Below are 26,552 nucleotides of genomic sequence, written 5' to 3'. Positions count from 1 at the left end.
GAGTAACGAAGAGAATCTTCGCACGATGAAGCTGGTGGTCGGCTAACTGAGAAGGAGTACGCGCTCGCTTCCACGGCTGATCTCTGGTCGGAAATGGGGATGGGGATGGGGTAACCCTCCAGTTAGGTTGCTTCGCTCCTGCTGGTATTATTTTATTAAAATTCGCGTACTCTTTTTGGGAATGGGAGGGGGACAGACAAGGAAAGGATCGTTAGGGGTACGGAAAGTATAGTGGGGCAAAGATAGTGCAGAGAAGGAGTAGGGATCTACCACCGCGGCGGACATCTCTGTTTTGCTGGCACGGAGTCGTGCCACGCCCACCCTACCATGATCCTGAAAGAGCCAATAATAATATCAGGATCCCTGGAGTGTCCGGTATTGGTCATCCTATTTCGCTCACGAGCGGCATGGTTCCCCCAACTGCGGTAACGTCTAGCACATATTCATCTTAACAATCATTTTATTAGAAACTATATTCAGATACTATATTCATGTTACAAGAAAAAAAGAAACACTAACCGAGAACTCCAAGACAAGGCTAAATGGACAAAAGGAGGAACGAAAAGCGTCACAAGAGATATAGCTATTATTACTAGGGAATATTTAGATAAATAAATACGATAAGTGTAAATAGTTATAAGTGCATATACGATATTTTATAGTGCGATATAAACTAATGATTTTTCCTTAGATAGAAAGATAATACTATAGCGCAATATAGGTACACATGTCCCAGCACATCGGCTTCAGGGAGTAGTTGGACATACTATTCGTTCTACCAAGCGTATTGTAAAGGCAGAAGGCCAATCAGCTGTGACTTCTTTAAAAGTGTGAGGTCAACGACCGACAAACAGCTCTAGCAAAAAAGAACGAAGCTTTTGCCACGCTCGCGGAATTTTGGGAGGCAATAAAATTCAATGTTGTTGGTATATTATAAAGCTCACTCAGTTTTTGTTTGTGTTCCCGCGGCGAAAGATCTTTCGTAGCTGGGCGTGTGGCTGTGTGTGGGTGCATTAAACTTTTACCTGCAAACCAAAAACAAAATCGTACAGCGCGTGCTGCATGGCATAAGCTCGCGGAGGGGACCCGGACGAGCGGACGCTTTTAAGCTCAAACTTTTAAGCTTTTATCAAATGCATTTTCAAACTTTCCATGTGTTGGTGGGTTTTTTTTCTGGTTTTTTTTTCTGTTACAATTAACACCAAGTATATCCAACTACACAAAAACAGACATATCAACGGACTGCGAGGTTCAAGGGAATGCGAGTCACGGTGGGATCTTACTGGCCTCAGTGGCTTTCAGTGGGCGGTGTATACATATGTATGTGAGCACATCTCTTACAGTTTTCATTCAGCCATTCAGACACTAACGTGCACATAAGACAAACGCTGGCCTCCACTGCACCTTAAATAAACGTTTGGAACAGTAAGGCCGAATCACGAGAAGAACAAGAGAGGCGATACCACTAGGGGTCGCCGGGAGGTTATGTACACACGTGGTGCACTATTTTTTTCCCCCCCGGTAGGAACATTTAAGCGGCTTCGGTCCTACGCTGACTGCAAGCACCGGTTTCCGTTTCTTGGCCCGGTTTTGAATGCGAAACGGTTACGCCACTTCGCCGCACTAAGCCCGTTCAGACGGCTGTCCTCGTCTCGCGCAGCCAAAGTTCACTGCCCGCGACTTGGTGGATCAGCTGGTTCGTAGTGTGGGGGCTTAAAGCTCGGGCTGCAGCTTTTGGATAATTCCCAAACTAAGTGCCGATTCTAATGTGGAATTTGAAAATACTGATCAGGCTACTTTTTCTAACAGTTACTCCATGCACATATTTACCCGGTTGGAACTGGCACTGCGAAAATAGGGGGATGGGGTTGAGGTGCTAATTCCTTCTTTCTCCAGGTGTTTTTTTTTTTTTGTGTTGGGGCTGCTCACCTCCAAGCGGAAACTACAGAAAAAGTCGGAAAATCTAACTTCGAGGCTCCTAGCACTGTCGAAGGCCGGTACTCACGTTTTCGATTAGAGCCCAATCTGCTTTCTTGGGTTCTTTTTTCCCGATCGAGTGCACTTTGGTTTCACACCACGGTTATTTACGGCGGTTTAATTTTATTTTTATTATTTTTTTTTTCTCACCGCGCAACTGAATGCTTGTACGGCCACGAGGAGAAAGAAAGATTTGGGCGGATCTACTGACCAACAAAAATTTTGTTCTCCGGATCTGCCTTTGCACGATCCTTCGCCATTCACCTTGAATGGTTATGGACATGGTGGGGAGATTTTTGTTCGTTTTTAAGCATATTCTTAATGTCAACCCTAGATGGCGCTAGCCCTCACACGACCAGGAACATTTAACATGTAACACCACAACAAGAAATTAAGCCAACCTAACTATACACTAACTATGGGGACTAAACTTAATAATTAATAAGTATCTCGGTGAGGTGTGATATATACTTGTATAAACAATATAATATATATAAATATATTTATATATATATTATGTACATAAATATATAAATTGTACAAATACCATCGGGCATACTTTCAGGCGAAGAACACAAATATGCTTTCCTATCCGCCCGACAAGCGACCACTACAACCACACAAGCATTCAGGCTTACACTAGAAAAGAAGCATTCATAATATGGTTCCGCCCAGGGCGAATAAAAATGGAAATTGACTAAGAATTCCAACGGCATATGATGCATGTCACATTCCGTGATGGGGAGTTCGCAACATGTAACATGGCAATCTATATCCGAACTAACAAAAATTAAGTCTAAAATCTTATTTAGCCTATTAAAAACATTATTTACTTGGGATAAGCCCATACTAAAACAGTCATCTAGGAAAAGAATCTCGTTCGGCAAATGTACATTACTAGGTATCATAGCCGACGATTGCGGATCGCCGGACCATACCAACGAACCCAAATTGAATTGACCCAAATTCATTTATATTTCCATAGAACAAAACAGAAAGAACGAGGGGGAACGTTGTGAGTTGCTGCGGAGACCGCAACTCTACAGTTATACCCGATACTAAGTCAGTATGGCTCTCCTCCGGCAGACGCCGCTAATATTAAACGACACGACAAGGAGTGCGTGCGAGAGAGACAGAAAATCAGTCTGAGCGTGACGTCGGGTGCTGCGTAGCCAGTGCAAATTGATTTGTTCCTTTTGGCTATAAAAATGATCTGATCTGATCCAGATTCAGCAGTCTGATATATATGATCATTATCTATGATTCTGCGTTTTTAGTTTTCTCGTATCCTCAATATTGTGGATGCAACAGATTTTCGTTCTTTGTGGGGGCGGAAGGGGGTGGGTTGAAATTTTGAGATATACGTTTTATAGTGAGATCTAACAGGAGTGCGGATACCAAATTTGGTTACTCTAGCTTTAATAGTCTCTGAGATTTGTGAATATCCCCAGATTTTCATCCTTTGCGGGGGCGGAAGGGGGTGTGGCAAAATTTTGAAACAAACTCGTCTCGGTCCGATATATTAGGAGTGTGGATACCAAATTTGGTTGCTCTAGCTTTTATAGTCTCTGAGATCTAGGCGCTAATGTTTTACTCTAAGCAAAGCCGCCTATGCTACGTGTGTGTTAGAGAGAGACAGGGCGAGAAAAAATAAAATTGTTTTCTTGATTCTGGCTATAATAATTATACGATCTGGTTCAGATTTTGCACTCTAGAAGATATAGTCATCTTCTACGATTCTGCGTTTTTAGTTTTCTCGTATCGTCGAAATTGTGGATGCCACAGATTTTCGCCTTTTGTGGTTGCGGAAGTGGGCGGGGCAAAGTTTTGAAATATTCTTGTAGCAGTGACATATCACAGAAGTCTGGATCCAAAATATCGTTGCTCTCGCTCTTATAGTCTTTGAGCACTAGGCGCTGAAGGGGACGGACAGACGGACAGACGGACAGACAGACATGGCTCAATCGACTCGGCTATTGATGCTGATCAAGAATATATATACTTTATGGGGTCGGAAACGATTCCTTTTGGACGTTACACACATCCACTTTTACCACAAATCTAATATACCCCAATACTCATTTTGAGTATCGGGTATAAAAACAGGGGATTATTTTTTTATATACATATGTGTTTGTGTATAACTAGTATTTTGGGAGCTCCGAGTAGCGTGGGGGCGTGGACCAGAGCACGCTGGAGTTGCGCTTCAGCTGGCTGGGATCGATGTTGGGGAAAATCAGTTTCAGGTCCGGAGTGGTGGGGGCCACCGAGAAGAAGCTGTCGATGACATCGGTGGGACAGTGGCTCTGCATGGCAATCGCTTCGCCGCGTACATGGCCTGAAAATGGGTCACAAAATTTTAGATTTGATCAGACACTGGCTAAAGAAAACGCTAACTTACTGCGACTCCAGGTGGGTGCTGGCGGACGCTTGTGGGTGACCTTGCCCTCGTCATCGGTGGCTCGCGCAGCATGTCCCATGTGTATTTTGTCTTCGGCGGCGGTGGCAGAATCTTCTTCTTGGCCCCGGTCAACTGTACCAGCTTCTTAGTCAGTATGGCTCTCCTCTGGCAGACGCCGCTATTTAAACACTATTTAGAATAGTGATCGAGGACGATAAAGATGCCTATATGTCCACTTCTTGAACGGGGATATGGCCCCAGGAAATCTACATATAATTTCTGGAAGAAACGTTGTGACTCGGGCGCAATTCCAATCTTCGGTCTCTGGATTGTATTGGGGGCCTTGGTAGTCTTGCAGACATCACAAGCCTGGATATACTTCTTCACATCGGCAACCAAACCAGGCCAGTAATAATACCGCCGTATCCTTTCTAGGGTTTTGTGAATGCCGCCATGGGAAGCCAGTGGATTGTCGTGCGCGTTACGCAAAACGTCAACCACTAACCCTTGAGGAATCCAGAGTTTCCAAATGAACACATCATGTAGCACCTCTCCTGTTGCGTGATCTGACCTACGATACAACAAGTTATCTACAATTTTGAGATCTGGCAACTTATCAATATTGGCCCTAACCCTTTCTACGATCTCCACGTAATCTTCTGCCTTGAATTCTGGCGATTCCAAATCCACCAACAACCCATTGCTCGCGTCTAGAGTCGCCACTTCCTCCTCATTTACGCGAGAAAGAGCATCCGGAACCACATTAAGCCTGCCGCTACGATGCTCGATTTTAAACGAGAAACTCTGCAGCTTTAATGCCCATCGGGCTAGACGTGAGTGTAAGTCAGTTTGTGACATGAGCCACTTTAAAGAGGCGTGATCAGTGATTACAGTAAATTCATGCCCCTCGATATAAGCTCTGAACCTATTTATGCAAACTATTGCGGCCAGACATTCTTGTTCGGTGACCGAATAATTCTTTTGGGCTTTGTTGAGTTTTTTCGATACAAACGCAATCGGATATTCGTCCCCCTCCGGCGTCTTCTGCACCAGCACTCCCCCAACGCCTGTCTTGCTAGCGTCGCAGTGAACATAGAATGGTTTGCTAAAATCAGGACTACGCAAAACTGTCGCTGAGCAAAGCATCTCCTTCAACTTTTCAAAAGCCTCCTGACCCTCTGGAGTCATTGAAAATTTCTGTCTGGGCTTGAGCAAGTCCGTGAGAGGCGCGGCTACCGATGCGAAGTTGCTTATAAACTTCCTGTACCAGCCTACCATACCTAGGAAGCGACGCAGAGACTTTAGGGATTTTGGCAAAGGAAAATCGGACATGGCCGAAATCTTATCCGGATCTGTACGAATCACCCCTTCGCCTGCTATATGCCTCAAATACCGCACTGACTTCATGCAAAACTTGCTTTTCTCCACATTCAGCGTTAACCCTGCCGCTTTTATGTAACTTGCCACTTCACTCAACACCCCCCGATGTGACTCAAAACTGTCCGACACAATCAAAAGGTCGTCCAGGTACACAAAAACTTCATTTCTTAAACTGGCCGGAATTACCTTGTCCATCAACCTTGTCATGGTCTGCGAAGCATTAGTGAGACCAAAAGGCATTACCTTATACTGGTAGAGAGGTTTCCCCGGAACCGTGAACGCTGTTTTATCGCGTGAGCTCGGCTCTAAGGGAACTTGCCAATAGGCATCCTTAAGATCCAGGCTCGAAATAAACAACGCCTTAGGAAGACGTCCTAGAATCCCATCAATTTGTGGTAACGGATACGCGTCTTTTTTGGTCACCGCGTTAACTTTCCTACTATCTAAACATAGCCTCACCTTTCCTGGCTTCTGCACCAATACTACCGGTGATGACCACGCACTATCGGATTCCTCTATCACCCCTAAGCTGAGCATCCGCTCTATCTCCGCATATAACAATTTCTCTACCGCAGGAGATACAGGGAAGTGTCTCTGCTTCACGGCTTTTGCATCACCTACATCAATTGAATGCGAAAGCAGAGCCGTCTTTCCTAGACCGGAAACGGAAAACGAAGGAAATAAATTGATGGTCACTTGCAACTGGTCCATTTCCCCTCGGCTGAGGTTCAGCGGTTCATGAACTATCTCTGCCAGCGACATGCTGGGTGGTAATAAATCAAAGCTTGACCAAAAGTCGATCCCTAAATACAAGTCCTGGCTGAGCGATGGAATAATGTGCAGCTCAAGGTCCTTCACTGCACCCTTATACTGCACCGGTGTCCGCAGTCGTCCCACTACCTCTTGCCACCGTCCATCCGCAGTGGAAGCATTTACAACTCCTCTCTTAAAATGAATTCGGCTTTGGATTACGCGTTCTGCTAACTTTCCGCCTATAACACTCATAGCTGCTCCGGTGTCCAATAGACCAAGGACCGTTTGATCCAACAGGCGAACTTCCGCATATGGACGCTTGTCCTTCTGCTTGTAACGAATGCAATTTATCGCTTTCGCCGCCTGCCGGAACGCTCTCATCCTTCTTGCACTCCTTGTGAGGGACTTATTACTGGGTTGGTCGTTGGTGAAAAGCGAATGGGATCTGGCATGGACTAGTTGTGGCCAGACTAAAGCTTGGTGTATGTCGGATTCTGTTTCTAAGACGGAAGCTGGGCGGTAGTTTTAAGTATCCCTACTGGGATTTCGCCTCTGCACTCGACTGCTTGCGCTGAACACTGACCGGCTGGCGAGGCTGGGTGTTCACTTTGCCGTTTTTTTGGCATTTGCTACACGACGGCTTATATTTATTAGGTGCACCCAAAGCAAAAAATTTTCCTTTTGCTATCGCAATCGTGGTAGCGATGCCCCTCCTTTCGGCAGTTCCAGCAAATCAGTGCCATGGCTGCCACCTCGTCCTCTTCTTCTACATCCGAGAATTCGGAGGCCTCCTCTAATTGGGCTTCCTCTACCAATTCCGCAACCTGTTTCCGGAAAGGAATCAATTTCTGGTACCCATGACTCCGCCTAACGTCGTCGAAAAAACCCTCCCTTCTACGACAGACTTCTCTCAAACGTTCTACGGAGTCGATTTGGACATTCAGGAGCTCATGTCTAATTTCAGGTCGCAAATTGCGCCGTAAAGTTTCCACAATCGCTTTCTCTGACATGGGAGTTTCCAAATCATCCATCAGCTGTATCAGGGCGTCGTGGAAGGAATCGAAATTTTCTTTTTATACCCGATACTCCAAATGAGTATTGGGGTATATTAGATTTGTGGTAAAAGTGGATGTGTGTAACGTCCAGAAGGAATCGTTTCCGACCCCATAAAGTATATATATTCTTGATCAGCATCAATAGCCGAGTCGATTGAGCCCTGTCTGTCTGTCCGTCTGTCCGTCCGTCCGTCCGTCCGTCCGTCCGTCCGACATCCACATTGTGGATGTGGCATCCACATTTTTAAAGATACGATAAAACCAAAAACGCAGAATCGGTGAGGATGACCATATCTTCTACAGTGCAAAATCTGAACCAGATCGAATAATGATTATAGCCAGAATCAAGAAAACCATTTCATTCTTTCTCGCTCTGTCTCTCTCTAACACACAGGTTTCATGGTCGGTTTTGTCAATTGCAAAATATGAGTTCAAGGATCTCAGAACCTATAAGAGCCAGAGCAACCAAATTTGGTATCCACACTCCTGTGATATCGGACCTTGACCGTTTCGTGTCCAAATTTCGCCACACCCCCTTCCGCCCCCGCAAAGGACGAAAATCTGGGGCATCCACAAATCTCAGAGACTATTAAGGCTAGAGTAACCAAATTTGGTATCCGCACTTCTGTTAGATCTCACTATAATACGTATATCTCAGAATTTCGCCCCACCCCCTTCCGCCCCCACAAAAGACGAAAATCTGTTGCATCCACAATATTGCACATTCGAGAAAACTAAAAACGCAGAATCATAGATAATGACCATATCTATCAGATCATTTTTATAGCCAATAGGAACAAATCAATTTGCAGTGGCTACGCAGCGCCCGACGTCACGCTCAGACTGATTTTCTGTCTCTCTCGCACGCACTCTTTGTCGTGTCGTTTAATATAAGCGGCGTCTGCCGGAGGAGAGTTATACTGACTTAGTATCGGGTATAACCGTAGAGTTGCGGTGTCCGCAGCAACTCACAACGTTCCCACTCGTTCTTTTTGCTTCCTGTCCCTTATCGCTTCTCTGATATCCACATCGGTTCGAGAATCCCTAAACTGCTTTCTTAGGGCTTGGCATAACCGGTCCCATCTCATCGATCCGGAAGTCTTGTGGTAACGCCAATAAAAATCTCTGGCCTTTCCGTCAAAAAGCAGACTGGCGTTACTGCACAGAACTGGAAAATTTCCCTCGAGAGTCTTTTGCGTCAAAGCCTCTACCCTATAGAGAAAATTATCAATGCTCAATCCTTCTTGGGTCCCATTAAAACGTAATTTCCAACTATTGAGGATATGGGCGACTTTGTCCGGTCGCTGACTCAGATCTGAGACTGCACTGCTTGGACGGTCGTAGCTCGGAAACTGTGCTGAATACTGACTATTCAGTCCCTGTCGGAATGTTTCCTCCCCTTCTCTGTCAATATTTTGTTGGACCGGATTATCCGCTTCCCCACGTCTATTCCCTTGAGGAATGCTATTGCCAGTCTCTTGGAAATGTGCTGCTATGCTGGACTGAATGATTTGAGCCATTTTGTCCGTGAGCTGGGCTACCACCTCGTTTTGCATCGTGCTGATGGCCTGTGTAACCATGCTACTAACTCTTTCAGCGGTTATGGCTGCTGCATCGTTTTGCCTGGCCTGGGACCTGGTATTATGAGGAGTACTTCTATCGACGCATAGCGTCTTGCATGTGGGACAGGTAGTATGGGTCTTGACATGTGACTCAATACAAGTTTTGTGAAACTCGTGGCTGCACTTTGTTTTCAATGTAGGAGCCGAAGCCAAAGTTTTCCCACACAACTGGCATTTTAGCGCCGGAGCCGGTTCAGGCTCGTTATCGGGGTTCTCCATTGTAAAAAAAAATAAATCAAACTTAATTGCTAACTGTCCTGACAAAAATATGTCCCACAAAAACTACACGACAAAACCTAAACACTTACTTGTCAAACGCAGACAAAACCAAAGTTAAAAATGTGTTAATAGTAAAACTAAATTAAGTATTCTAGTTAAAAGTCAGATAACTTATGCTAGCAAACCTAAGATGACCTAAAAATTCAAAAATAATAAGTAATTGTACGTGAACTCAAATTGCAAAGAGAACTGATTCCTCGTGTTATAATTCATAGCTTCCTACGTTGCCAACTTAGGGTCAATGGCCCAGCAAACGGCACAGCTGTTCTCAAGTCTCGCTTCCCTTGTACAGCGAGAGAGCTAGCAAATCAACAGCCCTACCAAATAACACACATGGAATGTAAGCCTCAAGAATAGAACGCAAAGAATATGATACGATAAAATAAAGTCATAAAAATTTTTGCCTTACGCATAGCTAATTCCCATGCGAAACGGACCCTATGCTAATTGAGACCCCAATTCCTAAGCACAAAAGAAAATGACAAGAATGTGTACGCGCGCAGACGCCTTGCACTTGTCGCTGTCTAATCGGCAGCGCCCCTCGGTCGGTTGGGCGGGAGGAGGGCTGCATTTTGCCTGGGATCCGCGCGTAACAGCCTTCTGCTGGTGTCACACGGGCCACTTGACGGTGCAGTAACTGCATCGCCTCTTGAAAGATGCAGTCATTGCATGTCAACGTCCACAAAAAAAAAAAAATCAAAACCAACAACAACTGCATGCGCGAGCCGTGGCCAGCTGCTGCTTTGATTCGCGCCGCTGTCGTCCAAACATCTCGGCTCGGCACTCTACACTTGAAATGAGCATGCTGCTTCTGATTTTTCACTCGTGGCCAACGGAGTTCTATAATCAAGATTAATCCGAGTATGTCCAACGCGCTAAAGCTCATCAGCAGCAATGGCTAAGCCTTCCGCACAGTCCTTCAGCCGTGGGCAGGGTTCCGTAAGTAAACGAGATTCCCTCTGCAGTCCTATGCGCCCGAAAGACCATGTTTAAGACTCCTGCCTCAGAAAAAGTAGGGTATTATTAAGATCGATGCACTTTTCGAAACGCTCCTCAGACGTGGCCGGATGAAAAGTCAAAACTTCTGCTTCCGTTTTCCGAATCGTCTGACAAGCCCTCTACTTGGTGTTGAGAAAAGAAGATATTCTTGAGCAATGACCACTTCCAGAGAAACAATTTTGGTCAATGCCGTCTATGCTGAATCGGGAAGTTTTAAAGACAAAAAAAAAGGATGTCACAGTGTTGATGGTGTCACACCTGAATAGGTGTGGCCCAACGTTGGGCGCCAATTTTTAGTTATAATACTATATCTATGAATCATAAATGTAACGTGTCATCTACGCACGTCTGTGTATATAAATCCTGCCAGGCTAGCTGTCATTCAGCGAAGGGAAGCACACGCTTTGGGTTTCCGGCCTCTGCTCGTCGGCTATTGGAGTGATGTTCTTGCCCCCCTCCTGCTGGTGGCCTATACGCATTATACCGCGAATGAAGTAGCGTGTCACGACGAAAATGCTTAACCGGGAGACACTGTTTATCCCTGAATAGAATTGTGGATGTGTGCTGGAAAGGTATCTCAACTCCGCCTCTGGTGTTGTCGAGGTCGTGTCGCCCACCCTACCATGGCCATTCCAAACCGTTCGATTTAATGACGGAATGGCCCCTCTGTCCGGGGCGTCCTACATGGGGAATTTGCCAGCGAAAGCAAAGCGGTAGATTAATACATTATAAAGTTTATTCACTTACTGGCTAAAACACTAACATTACCCGCAAATACCATAATATAATCACCCACATTAAAAGAGTAGCTAAATGAAATATATGTATAAAAATTCTTACAAATACTTGGCTATGTGTCATACAAACGATATACTAAATAAGTCCGAAATGGACAAACTAACTTGCTTGCTGACTCCGTAATGTTACGAAACCAATTCGAGTGGGCACTTCTCCCTCTCACTCACCGACCGGCCCTAAGGGGCCGAAGGCTTTCCATTTATCAATACGACATACTCTCGCCGCTCAAGATACGACCTAAACCAACTTAGCAGGCAGGATTGAATCCCCAACCGATGCAGCTTGGCTATTAAAGCCCAGTGGGAGACTTTTTCAAAGGCTTTAGCAAAGTCAGTATACACAACGTCGACTTGAGAGTGCATTTCAAAGACACGAGTGCAGAAATTACTGGAAGCAATGAGATTAGTGGTTGTTGATCTACCCGGCATAAAACCATGCTGATTTGGGCTAATGTAGGATTTCATGAGGAAGGTGATTTTTCTGGCAATGATTCGCTCTAGAAGTTTTGAAACATTGCTGAGTTTGGCAATTGGTCTATAATTGGAAATGAGATTTTTGGTACCTCTCTTAAAAATTGGCGTAATCGTGGCAGCTTTCCGCTTACCAATAAACTGACCCGTTAACAGCGAATTTGTGAATAGAATTTTGAGAGGTTCACAGAACGCTACAACACAGTTGCGAAGCAGGAAGGCAGAAATGCCATCACAGTCGGGTTTATTAGAATTATCGAATTCATCAATTGCCACCAAAATGTCCTCTTCCGATACATCGAGTGTACCAATATTGACCACCGAGGGTATAGAGTTTAAGACATCGAAACTGTGCCAAGCTGCGTATGGCTCAAAATTTGAGCTAAAGAAAGAAGAAAAAAGGTTTGCTATACCATTATCCGTATTAGCGCTCAAGCTGCCCAGGTTCATAACGGAAGGAAGAGAGCTCGTTGACCTTTTGGACTTTATAAAATGCCAAAAAGACCTGGGATTGACTTAAAGTTCCCTCTCAACGTCGGCAATATATTGGTTATACAAAAATTTGCCTAAAAAAGCAAACTCCCTCTTATGTTGCACATACCTTGCGCAATCTACAGGGTCCCGGGTCTTACCAAATCGTTTAAAGTACTTATTACGAAGATTCTTATATTTCATAAGACCCTTCGTATACCACGGCAGTCTATAGGAGCCATGCACCCTTTTGGAAGCATTGTTACCAATAACCCGACGGACCGTATGCAGGAAAACATTATAGGACGTGTCTACACTAAGATGCGAGAGAACAGAAGCCCAATTAACATTTAACATATTATCCCTAATAGCATCATTTTGAATTTACCGAAATTTTGTCTGGCGTCATTCGAGTCTGTGCGGTGGCATTCTGCTTTAGTAAACACATTTCTCATCCTAAATTATCTTTACAACTGGAAAACCTTGAAGGAACTTATTTGCAATATAAAGTAGGTGTTTTTTTGGCCGCACATCAATCAGAATCAACTTGTTTTGTGCTTTGAGGCATGAGTCAAATCAAGCACACAAAATTTTCATTGTGCAATTTGTGCCAACACGAGAGGCGTCACTTATCTGTGCGGAGGCATTTTCCTTGAGCAACACATTGTGCAATCGAAATCCTGCACACATCACATAAATTCCTTCCATTCGCGAATACAAGACCCATTCCTATTGGCTATGGTTGACCCAACCTCCATCAAGGGAGAGATCCTTGAGATGACTGGCGAGCATGTGGAGCAGCTCCATTCAATGTGGTCCCTCATGTTCGAGCCGAAGACATGCGAGGACTTTCTGCACAAACTCAAGGCGCACGCGGATAATTTCTATACGGATCTGCTGACCGAGTCGCGGGAGAAGCAGGCGGCCATCCTGGATGACATAGCCGCACTCCGAGCCGAGGCCAGCGACCTCACCCGACTCCTTCATGAGACGGTGGACATTGGTCAGAGGCCCGACGATGTGCCACTGATCATATGGCAGCTGAAGCTGGACAAAAGCATTGAGCATCTGCGCGAGGAGCTCTCGAAACGTCGGGCGGAGATCGGGGAGCTGCTGCTCCAGCAGGAGCAGCTCTGCGAAGAGCTGGGCGCACTGCCGCTCCCTCTACTGGCGGACCCGCTGCCCCTGCCCGATGAGATGGACGGCTTTCGCGACCATCTCGACAACCTGCGCTCTCAGCGCGCAGTGCGCCAGACGGAGCTGGACCAGCTGCGCAAGGCCATCAAGCATGACATGAAGATGCTCGAGCTGATGCCCCAGACCGATGCAGAGGATCGCCTACTGAACGATCTGAGCCACAATCTAACACCAGAGACACTAGAGCGGCTGCGGCAGATGCGCAACAGTTATGCCGAGCAGATCCAGGAGCTGCGCTCCAAAATCCATGACATGCGCGAGAAGATCTACGTGCTGTGGGATCGCCTCCAGGAGACGGACGAGAGCGCCATGCGACGAGTGCGCGAGTGCACCGAGAATACGCAGCGCACCTATGACATCCTCCATTCGGAGCTGCAGCGCTGCCAGGCACTGCGCAGCCAGAACCCCAAGACGTTCATCGAGCAGCTGCGCGTCGAGATAAGCAAGTGGTGGGATCTAACGCTCAAGAGCCAGCAGGAGCGCAAGCGTTTCTTCAACTACTACAATAAGTATTACAACGAAGACCTGTTGGAGCTGCACGAGCTGGAGCTGGATGATCTGAAGAGCTTCTACACGTGCAACAAGGAGATTTTCGATCTGTACGAGAGCCGTGCAGAACTTTGGTCCCGCATGCAGGCTCTAGAGGCAAAGGCCAACGAGCCGAATCGTTTCAAAAATCGTGGCGGCCAGCTCCTTAAAGAGGAAAAGGAACGCAAGGCCATCTCGAAGCTGCCCAAGATTGAGCAGCAGATCACTGAACTGGTGCACGCCTATGAGGTGCAATCGCATGGCCCGTTTCTGGTTTATGGCGAGAACATACTGGAGCTGATGGCTGGCGAATGGGAGAACTATCGGCAGGCCAAGCAGAGCTCGGCCCGCAAGAAGCCGGCAGCAAATTGATGATGCCACCGCCGACTGCCGGTTCAACGGCCCCTCGCACGCCCCGAACTTTGAAGAACATGTCCTCAATGTCGACCTCGACAATGTCGTTGCGCAAGACCCCAACAATCCAGCTGATCACTCCCAATATGACCAAGAGCACTGGGAATCTGCACAAGCGACTAAATCTATCAGCAGCCGCCAGCTCTTCGGGGTATCGGCTGGCCAACAGCCAGCTGAAGGCGTCCAAGTCGCCACTAAAGCGGGTCCGCGGGGATTGGGCAGACGCAGCCTTGGCACACGCTCGAAAAAGAAGCCACGCACAAAATCAGCGGTGCCGGATACAAGATCGCCCAGCGATTCCGAGTATATGACCGATGAGACCACTAAAAATGACCGCGAAGCCGGGATCTCCTATGACGAATTTGTGCCCACGAGTCGCTCCTCAGTGCTGCCCGTCGGCGGGGCTCAGCATCAGCGCAATCGCGTGGCTGTGCCACGAATTCGCCATGTCCTCGTAAACCACAATTCGGTGGCGTCGGCCGCCAACACACCGTCAAAGCAGGCGGTCAATCAGGAGGAGAGGCCTCGATTTGGCAATCAATTGAAGCTCCCGTCGCCACGTGAAAGTCGCATGTGGCCGAATCCACGATGAGATTATCTATCGAAATTACTACTAAAATGTACCTATATTTTTGGAATTTGGAATTTTTATTGGCGTTTTATGTTTGATTTTATTTTATGTACCTTTATCTGTTTATCTCTGTTTCATTTATTTTCGATGTTGGCCCAATAAAAATTAAATTATCTTCAAGAAGGACAACCGAACCATGTAACGAGTAACGAAGAGAATCTTCGCACGATGAAGCTGGTGGTCGGCTAACTGAGAAGGAGTACGCGCTCGCTTCCACGGCTGATCTCTGGTCGGAAATGGGGATGGGTTCTTTGGGGTAACCCTCCAGTTAGGTTGCTTCGCTCCTGCTGGTATTATTTTATTAAAATTCGCGTACTCTTTTTGGGAATGGGAGGGGGACAGACAAGGAAAGGATCGTTAGGGGTACGGAAAGTATAGTGGGGCAAAGATAGTGCAGAGAAGGAGTAGGGATCTACCACCGCGGCGGACATCTCTGTTTTGCTGGCACGGAGTTGTGCCACGCCCACCCTACCATGATCCTGAAAGAGCCAATAATAATATCAGGATCCCTGGAGTGTCCGGTATTGGTCATCCTATTTCGCTCACGAGCGGCATGGTTCCCCCAACTGCGGTAACGTCTAGCACATATTCATCTTAACAATCATTTTATTAGAAACTATATTCAGATACTATATTCATGTTACAAGAAAAAAAGAAACACTAACCGAGAACTCCAAGACAAGGCTAAATGGACAAAAGGAGGAACGAAAAGCGTCACAAGAGATATAGCTATTATTACTAGGGAATATTTAGATAAATAAATACGATAAGTGTAAATAGTTATAAGTGCATATACGATATTTTATAGTGCGATATAAACTAATGATTTTTCCTTAGATAGAAAGATAATACTATAGCGCAATATAGGTACACATGTCCCAGCACATCGGCTTCAGGGAGTAGTTGGACATACTATTCGTTCTACCAAGCGTATTGTAAAGGCAGAAGGCCAATCAGCTGTGACTACTTTAAAAGTGTGAGGTCAACGACCGACAAACAGCTCTAGCAAAAAAGAACGAAGCTTTTGCCACGCTCGCGGAATTTTGGGAGGCAATAAAATTCAATGTTGTTGGTATATTATAAAGCTCACTCAGTTTTTGTTTGTGTTCCCGCGGCGAAAGATCTTTCGTAGCTGGGCGTGTGGCTGTGTGTGGGTGCATTAAACTTTTACCTGCAAACCAAAAACAAAATCGTACAGCGCGTGCTGCATGGCATAAGCTCGCGGAGGGGACCCGGACGAGCGGACGCTTTTAAGCTCAAACTTTTAAGCTTTTATCAAATGCATTTTCAAACTTTCCATGTGTTGGTGGGTTTTTTTTCTGGTTTTTTTTTCTGTTACAATTAACACCAAGTATATCCAACTACACAAAAACAGACATATCAACGGACTGCGAGGTTCAAGGGAATGCGAGTCACGGTGGGATCTTACTGGCCTCAGTGGCTTTCAGTGGGCGGTGTATACATATGTATGTGAGCACATCTCTTACAGTTTTCATTCAGCCATTCAGACACTAACGTGCACATAAGACAAACGCTGGCCTCCACTGCACCTTAAATAAACGTTTGGAACAGTAAGGCCGAATCACGAGAAGAACAAGAGAGGCGATACCACTAGGGGTCGCCGGGAGGTTATGTACACACGTGGTGCACTATTTTTTTCCCCCCCGGTAGGAACATTTAAGCGGCTTCGGTCCTACGCTGACTGCAAGCACCGGTTTCCGTTTCTTGGCCCGGTTTTGAATGCGAAACGGTTACGCCACTTCGCCGCACTAAGCCCGTTCAGACGGCTGTCCTCGTCTCGCGCAGCCAAAGTTCACTGCCCGCGACTTGGTGGATCAGCTGGTTCGTAGTGTGGGGGCTTAAAGCTCGGGCTGCAGCTTTTGGATAATTCCCAAACTAAGTGCCGATTCTAATGTGGAATTTGAAAATACTGATCAGGCTACTTTTTCTAACAGTTACTCCATGCACATATTTACCCGGTTGGAACTGGCACTGCGAAAATAGGGGGATGGGGTTGAGGTGCTAATTCCTTCTTTCTCCAGGTGTTTTTTTTTTTTTGTGTTGGGGCTGCTCACCTCCAAGCGGAAACTACAGAAAAAGTCGGAAAATCTAACTTCGAGGCTCCTAGCACTGTCGAAGGCCGGTACTCACGTTTTCGATTAGAGCCCAATCTGCTTTCTTGGGTTCTTTTTTCCCGATCGAGTGCACTTTGGTTTCACACCACGGTTATTTACGGCGGTTTAATTTTATTTTTATTATTTTTTTTTTCTCACCGCGCAACTGAATGCTTGTACGGCCACGAGGAGAAAGAAAGATTTGGGCGGATCTACTGACCAACAAAAATTTTGTTCTCCGGATCTGCCTTTGCACGATCCTTCGCCATTCACCTTGAATGGTTATGGACATGGTGGGGAGATTTTTGTTCGTTTTTAAGCATATTCTTAATGTCAACCCTAGATGGCGCTAGCCCTCACACGACCAGGAACATTTAACATGTAACACCACAACAAGAAATTAAGCCAACCTAACTATACACTAACTATGGGGACTAAACTTAATAATTAATAAGTATCTCGGTGAGGTGTGATATATACTTGTATAAACAATATAATATATATAAATATATTTATATATATATTATGTACATAAATATATAAATTGTACAAATACCATCGGGCATACTTTCAGGCGAAGAACACAAATATGCTTTCCTATCCGCCCGACAAGCGACCACTACAACCACACAAGCATTCAGGCTTACACTAGAAAAGAAGCATTCATAATATGGTTCCGCCCAGGGCGAATAAAAATGGAAATTGACTAAGAATTCCAACGGCATATGATGCATGTCACATTCCGTGATGGGGAGTTCGCAACATGTAACATGGCAATCTATATCCGAACTAACAAAAATTAAGTCTAAAATCTTATTTAGCCTATTAAAAACATTATTTACTTGGGATAAGCCCATACTAAAACAGTCATCTAGGAAAAGAATCTCGTTCGGCAAATGTACATTACTAGGTATCATAGCCGACGATTGCGGATCGCCGGACCATACCAACGAACCCAAATTGAACTGACCCAAATTCATTTATATTTCCATAGAACAAAACAGAAAGAACGAGGGGGAACGTTGTGAGTTGCTGCGGAGACCGCAACTCTACAGTTATACCCGATACTAAGTCAGTATGGCTCTCCTCCGGCAGACGCCGCTAATATTAAACGACACGACAAGGAGTGCGTGCGAGAGAGACAGAAAATCAGTCTGAGCGTGACGTCGGGTGCTGCGTAGCCAGTGCAAATTGATTTGTTCCTTTTGGCTATAAAAATGATCTGATCTGATCCAGATTCAGCAGTCTGATATATATGATCATTATCTATGATTCTGCGTTTTTAGTTTTCTCGTATCCTCAATATTGTGGATGCAACAGATTTTCGTTCTTTGTGGGGGCGGAAGGGGGTGGGTTGAAATTTTGAGATATACGTTTTATAGTGAGATCTAACAGGAGTGCGGATACCAAATTTGGTTACTCTAGCTTTAATAGTCTCTGAGATTTGTGAATATCCCCAGATTTTCATCCTTTGCGGGGGCGGAAGGGGGTGTGGCAAAATTTTGAAACAAACTCGTCTCGGTCCGATATATTAGGAGTGTGGATACCAAATTTGGTTGCTCTAGCTTTTATAGTCTCTGAGATCTAGGCGCTAATGTTTTACTCTAAGCAAAGCCGCCTATGCTACGTGTGTGTTAGAGAGAGACAGAGCGAGAAAGAATGAAATTGTTTTCTTGATTCTGGCTATAATTATAATACGATCTGGTTCAGATTTTGCTCTCTAGAAGATATGGACATCTCCTACGATTCTGCGTTTTCTGTTTTCTCGTATCTTTGAATTTTTGGATGCCACAGATTTTCGCCCTTCGTGGGGGCGGAAGGGGGCGGGGCAGTGACATATCACAGAAGACCGGATATAAAACGTCGTTGCTCTAGCTTTTATAGTCTTTGAGCACTAGGCGCTGATAGGGACGGACAGACGGACGGACGGACAGACGGACAGACAAACAGACAGACAGGGCTCAATCGACTCGGCTATTGATGCTGATCAAGAATATATATACTTTATGGGGTCGGAAACGATTCCTTCTGGACGTTACACACATCCACTTTTACCACAAATCTAATATACCCCAATACTCATTTTGTGTATCGGGAATAAAAATGTAATGGGAAGTTTTATTTGATGTTTACAAGCGGACTTTAAGCATTTACTCAGAGTCGCCTCTTCACCTGAACCCACTTAATCTACCAATAAAACCCTCAATTGAAACAGCTCAACAGCCTGAGTTAAGCCGATGAAGAATAACCCTCAGTTCCGAACTCATAATTTTATCCGATTGATGAATCACTTTCCTTCAAGGCTAGATAATTTTAATTTTTTCCGACCTCATAAAGTATTTATATTCTTGATCAGCATCAATAGCCGAATGGATTTAGCCATGTATGTATGTCCGTCTGTGCGAACCGATGAGCGCCTAGATCCCAGAGACTTTAAAGGCTAGAGAAACTTAATTTTGTATCCAGTATCTAGTTAAATGATACGAGAAAACTAAAAGCGCAGAATTATTGAGAATAACCGTATCTACCAGATCTACGAATCTGGGAAAACGGTTCCCTTACCGCGTCCACATGTCCCACTTCCTGCCATGAGCATTATCTAGCTATTGTGTGGGATCCCGATCATGGAGCGTCTCTCGCGTGAGCTCCTAACCGGCGTGGACTTTCTGCACTCGCATCGCATCATATCATCCTTCGAAATAAATATGAATCAAGCTTATGTTTAAATATCTGTTGTTGCCATAGATCAGCAGTGGCCCCAAATCCATCCTAAGTTTCAGTGTACTCCTTCGCCAAATTTTTGCGCGGGTCAATGCTGTCCCACAGCACAGGGCATTGGCAGCATTCCCTTTCCTAACAAACATGCAGCTCGTCGAGGATTAAAACGAACGGCTCATTCGCATAAAGTTGAAGTTAATAAAAGAAACGAACCTTTTGTTCGAGAATCTTCTTTAGTCTGTGTTGAACTTGTTGACTTCCGGTCTGCCGCAGCAGCTCCAACACCTGGACGCCGCCGCCCCTTCACTCCTGGACAGCCCTTACCTGGCCGCAGGTCCCTGGCCAGCATCCCCTCTATCCCGTCGATGGAGTGCCCTGGTGGCCTGGTCTGCCACCACACATCCCATGTGGGAGCCACCACCAGCAGCAGCAGATGAACACAAAGCATTCCATCAACGATATCCTGGGAGGACGCTCTGGAGGAAGCAGAAGCAGGAACCAACAGCAGATGCCCCAGCAATTGCAACTGCAAGACCAGCAGGCACTCACGGTAGCACCGACGTCGCCTCTCCAAAAACTGGGGCACGACTCGGAACGGCACACGGCAGGGCTTCCCCCCTGCTGAAAACATTGCTGTCTTCCCCCGGACCAAACGTGTGTGCAAACAATTTAGCAAGACTCGAATGCCGGTGAGAGAGCCACACAAAAGGCTGATCTGCGACGGAGTACGAACTTATTACAACACATTGGAATTCGATCTCCCGTTCACAGATTGCAGGAGGCATGAGGGAGGTACTTGATCTCTTTCCTGGAGAGCCCAAGGAGAGGTGGCCCACGAGTGGCCGTCCTGCGGCGCGGGATAAGAAAAAATTAAACTATAGTAGGAATCGAATTGCTATACCAAAGTATCGCACAACACGGTGAACATACCAGCCGTGGCCCACGCACTGCCCGCAGTACCCACTGCAGCAACAGCAGGAGCTACAAAGGCCACATGCCAGAGCCACTGCTCGCAGAATACGTGTGAAAATATTTATATTTAATTTAATTTAATTGAATTAATATTCAAATTCTGTTATCCAAGCAGATTTGAAACGATTTTAAAAAAGAAAATGCGGCGCATCGAATTTGAGGATAATAACATTGAAACACACTTTTGACGATTTTATTATTGGCCGTTTCCGTTTCCAACCCGATTCAGTTACCAAACCCGTTTCCATATTTTTCCGTACGACTTATTTAAAGCTGTGGAAAAGGGTACCCGACTAACATGTGGTCTATATCAAACACATATTAAAAGTTACTCATCAATACAAAATTTAGTGCAAGTCCGGGTACGTTAAACTGACCAAACATGGCGAGTACCCTGCCAAGTATTTTGATGGACAGAAAACGGCTGTGACAAGCATGTCGGGATGTGTCTTGTTGATATTGCATAATAATTGCGGTTTTTTTTGTATTTGTATTTCACTTTTAGCGACTGTCCGAATGTCTTCAGCTTTCGGCTGTTAAAGTGGCTCAGCCGGGATGGTAGGGCTAATTTTCGCAGAACATTGCAGTTCCAATCATTACCATTACATAACATGGAACGGAATGGGCAACATTCTGCATACACTGGGGAAAAGGATATTATAGAATTGAAGAAATATTTGTCATCTAAGTCGCCAATGAATGCAGAATCTAGTCAGTATCTGTTTAAGGCTATCACAACGAAATTTTTCAGTTTATTGTTTTATCACAGAGACCAAGAATTTATTTATTTATTTATTATTCGCCAACGGAATCAAAAAATCCTTAACTGGCTAGGCTAACTTATTTCTATATTAACAAATAAAAAAAATAACATTAGTAAATTAATTATGTAGCAGGAAGAAATCCACAAGCAACCGTCTGACGGCTCCCTTCCCCTGGCAAAAGTCAAAGCGCATTCCAGCTGGCAGCGCATTGTGCTGCCGAAGCGCCCTACTGATGGGCTCATGAAAGCCATAATTGGTCCGGTGGAGATCAACTGCAAAGGGTGCATGGGTCCTGAGGCTCCTGGCGGGCGTAGTGAAGCTAATCCTACTAAGTAGGTCAGGGCAATCGATATTACCCACTAAAAGGTCAAAAATAAATATTTGAGCCGCAATGGTCCTACGATCCTCGAGAGAGGAGAGATGCACGAGGCGACATCTGCACTCATAGGACGGCATCGGAATGGAAAATGGCAGAGGCTGGAGTGCAAATTTCAGAAACTTTCTTTGGAGTCGTTCGATGCGCGAAATTTGGACGACCCCGGTGGGATTCCAGACCATGGAAGCGTACTCAAGGAGCGAGCGCACAAGGAATGCGTACAGACTGAGCCTTGTATATGGGTCCTTGAATTGGGATGAATTGCGCTTAACAAAGCCGAACATTGCATAGGCTTTTGGCAATATTAAATTCATATGCCCTGCAAACAGAAATCTAGAGTCAAATAAGACCCCGAGGTCAAGTATCTCCGTCTGCTTTAAGAGAGGATGGCCATCTATTGAATATGAGGCCAGCACATTAAAGACACGCTTGCTAAAAGAAACAAAGTAACATTTACTAATGTTGAGTGGGAGCGAATTAAGTCTGCACCAACGAGCAACTCTATCCAGGTCGCGCTGCAAAAGGATACTATCGCCTAAGGTTTTGACAGATCGAAAGATTTTAAGATCATCAGCATAAAGCAGATGCTCAGAAGCTTGAATGCTGAGACATATGTCGTTAATAAAAATTAAGAACAGAAGTGGACCAGTGCACTTCCCTGTGGAAGGCCGGAAGTAGCCAAGAATGGGGCCGAAGGCTTTCCATTTATCAATACGACATACTCTCGCCGCTCAAGATACGACCTAAACCAACTGAGCAGGCAGGAATGAATTATGCAGCTTGGCTATTAAAGCCCAGTGGGAGACTTTGTCAAAGGCTTTAGCAAAGTCAGTATACACAACGTCGACTTGAGAGTGCATTTCGAAGACACGAGTGCAGAAATTACTGAAAGCATTGAGATTAGTGGTTGTTGATCTACCCGGCATAAAACCATGCTGATTTGGGCTAATGTAGGATTTCATGAGGAAGGTGATTTTTCTGGCAATGATTCGCTCTAGAAGTTTTGAAACATTGCTGAGTTTGGCAATTGGTCTATAATTGGAAATGAGATTTTTGGTACCTCTCTTAAAAATTGGCGTAATCGTGGCAGCCTTCCACTTACCAATAAACTGACCCGTTAACAGCGAATATGTGAATAGAATTTTGAGAGGTTCACAGAACGCTACAACACAGTTGCGAAGCAGGAAGGCAGAAATGCCATCACAGTCGGGTTTATTAGAATTATCGAAATCATCAATTGCCACCAAAATGTCCTCTTCCGATACATCGAGTGTACCAATATTGACCCCCGAGGGTATAGAGTTTAAGACATCGAAACTGTGCCAAGCTGCGTATGGCTCAAAATTTGAGCTAAAGAAAGAAGAAACGAGGGGGAACGTTGTGAGTTGCTGCGGACACCGCAACTCTACAGTTATACCCGATACTTAGTCAGTATGGCTCTCCTCCGGCAGACGCCGCTAATATTGAACGACACGACAAAGAGTGCGTGCGAGAGAGACAGAAAATCAGTCTGAGCGTGACGTCGGGCGCTGCGTAGCCAGTGCAAATTGATTTGTTCCTTTTGGCTATAAAAATGATCTGATCTGATCCAGATTCAGCAATCTGATATATATGATCATTATCTATGATTCTGCGTTTTTAGTTTTCTCGTAACCTCAATATTGTGGATGCAACAGATTTTCGTCTTTTGTGGGGGCGGAAGGGGGTGGGGCGAAATTTTGAGATAAACGTTTCAAAGTGAGATCTAACAGGAGTGCGGATACCAAATTTGGTTACTCTAGCCTTAATAGTCTCTGAGATTTGTGAATATCCCCAGATTTTCATCCTTTGCGGGGGCGGAAGGGGGTGTGGCGAAATTTTGAAACAAACTCGTCTCGGTCCGATATATTAGGAGTGTGGATACCAAATTTGGTTGCTCTAGCTTTTATAGTCTCTGAGATCTAGGCGCTAATGTTTTACTCTAAGCAAAGCCGGCTATGCTACGTGTGTGTTAGAGAGAGACAGGGCGAGAAAAAATTAAATTGTTTTCTTGATGCTGGCTATAATAATAATACGATCCAATTCAGATTCCGCAGTCTTAAAGATATGGTCATTCTCTACAATTCTACGTTTTTGGTTTTCTCATATCTTTAAAATTGTGGATGCCACAGATTTTCGTCTTTTGTGGGGGCGGAAGTGGGCGGGGCGAAGTTTTGAAATATTTTTGTAGCAGTGACATATCACAGAAGTCTGGATCCAAAACATCGTTGCTCTAGCTTTTATAGTCTTTGAGCACTAGGCGCTGAAGGGGACGGACAGACGGACGGACGGACAGACGGACAGACGGACAGACAGACAGACAGGGCCCAATCGACTCGGCTATTGATGCTGATCAAGAATATATATACTTTATGGGGTCGGAAACGATTCCTTCTGGACGTTACACACATCCACTTTTACCACAAATCTAATATACCCCAATACTCATTTTGAGTATCGGGTATAAAAAGGTTTGCTATACCATTATCCGTATAAGCGCTCAAGCTGCCCAGGTTCATAACGGAAGGAAGAGAGCTCGTTGACCTTTTGGACTTTATAAAATGCCAAAAAGACCTGGGATTGACTTAAAGTTCCCTCTCAACGTCGGCAATATATTGGTTATACAAAAATTTGCCTAAAAAAGCAAACTCCCTCTTATGTTGCACATACCTTGCCCAATCTACAGGGTCCCGGGTCTTACCAAATCGTTTAAAGTACTTATTACGAAGATTCTTATATTTCATAAGACCCTTCGTATACCACGGCAGTCTATAGGAGCCATGCACCCTTTTGGAAGCATTGTTACCAATAATACGACGGACCGTATGCAGGAAAACATTATAGGACGTGTCTACACTAGGATGCGAGAGAACAGAAGCCCAATTAACATTTAACATATTATCCCTAATAGCATCATTTTGAATTTACCGAAATTTTGTCTGGCGTCATTCGAGTCTGTGCGGTAACATTCTGCTTTAGTAAACACATTTCTCATCCTAAATTATCTTTACAACTGGAAAACCTTGAAGGAACTTATTTGCAATATAAAGTAGGTGTTTTTTTGGCCGCACATCAATCAGAATCAACTTGTTTTGTGCTTTGAGGCATGAGTCAAATCAAGCACACAAAATTTTCATTGTGCAATTTGTGCCAACACGAGAGGCGTCACTTATCTGTGCGGAGGCATTTTCCTTGAGCAACACATTGTGCAATCGAAATCCTGCACACATCACATAAATTCCTTCCATTCGCGAATACAAGACCCATTCCTATTGGCTATGGTTGACCCAACCTCCATCAAGGGAGAGATCCTTGAGATGACTGGCGAGCATGTGGAGCAGCTCCATTCAATGTGGTCCCTCATGTTCGAGCCGAAGACATGCGAGGACTTTCTGCACAAACTCAAGGCGCACGCGGATAATTTCTATACGGATCTGCTGACCGAGTCGCGGGAGAAGCAGGCGGCCATCCTGGATGACATAGCCGCACTCCGAGCCGAGGCCAGCGACCTCACCCGACTCCTCCATGAGACGGTGGACATTGGTCAGAGGCCCGACGATGTGCCACTGATCATATGGCAGCTGAAGCTGGACAAAAGCATTGAGCATCTGCGCGAGGAGCTCTCGAAACGTCGGGCGGAGATCGGGGAGCTGCTGCTCCAGCAGGAGCAGCTCTGCGAAGAGCTGGGCGCACTGCCGCTCCCTCTACTGGCGGACCCGCTGCCCCTGCCCGATGAGATGGACGGCTTTCGCGACCATCTCGACAACCTGCGCTCTCAGCGCGCAGTGCGCCAGACGGAGCTGGACCAGCTGCGCAAGGCCATCAAGCATGACATGAAGATGCTCGAGCTGATGCCCCAGACCGATGCAGAGGATCGCCTACTGAACGATCTGAGCCACAATCTAACACCAGAGACACTAGAGCGGCTGCGGCAGATGCGCAACAGTTATGCCGAGCAGATCCAGGAGCTGCGCTCCAAAATCCATGACATGCGCGAGAAGATCTACGTGCTGTGGGATCGCCTCCAGGAGACGGACGAGAGCGCCATGCGACGAGTGCGCGAGTGCACCGAGAATACGCAGCGCACCTATGACATCCTCCATTCGGAGCTGCAGCGCTGCCAGGCACTGCGCAGCCAGAACCCCAAGACGTTCATCGAGCAGCTGCGCGTCGAGATAAGCAAGTGGTGGGATCTAACGCTCAAGAGCCAGCAGGAGCGCAAGCGTTTCTTCAACTACTACAATAAGTATTACAACGAAGACCTGTTGGAGCTGCACGAGCTGGAGCTGGATGATCTGAAGAGCTTCTACACGTGCAACAAGGAGATTTTCGATCTGTACGAGAGCCGTGCAGAACTTTGGTCCCGCATGCAGGCTCTAGAGGCAAAGGCCAACGAGCCGAATCGTTTCAAAAATCGTGGCGGCCAGCTCCTTAAAGAGGAAAAGGAACGCAAGGCCATCTCGAAGCTGCCCAAGATTGAGCAGCAGATCACTGAACTGGTGCACGCCTATGAGGTGCAATCGCATGGCCCGTTTCTGGTTTATGGCGAGAACATACTGGAGCTGATGGCTGGCGAATGGGAGAACTATCGGCAGGCCAAGCAGAGCTCGGCCCG

At 45.7% G+C, this 26,552-nt stretch overlaps 1 protein-coding gene across 1 annotated transcript in view; it reads left to right on the top strand.

The window, feature by feature from the left end:
• Window positions 1-26,552, top strand: part of LOC117188420 — a 28,147-nt gene that overhangs the window by 811 nt on the left and 784 nt on the right. The gene's annotated exons all lie outside the window — the stretch shown is intronic.

This window comes from Drosophila miranda, chromosome 3 (genome assembly GCF_003369915.1).
Source record: "Drosophila miranda strain MSH22 chromosome 3, D.miranda_PacBio2.1, whole genome shotgun sequence".
Classification (NCBI taxonomy): Eukaryota; Metazoa; Arthropoda; class Insecta; order Diptera; family Drosophilidae; genus Drosophila; species Drosophila miranda.
Note: the sequence above shows the minus strand (reverse complement) of the source record. Positions and strands in the feature narration are given on the sequence as shown.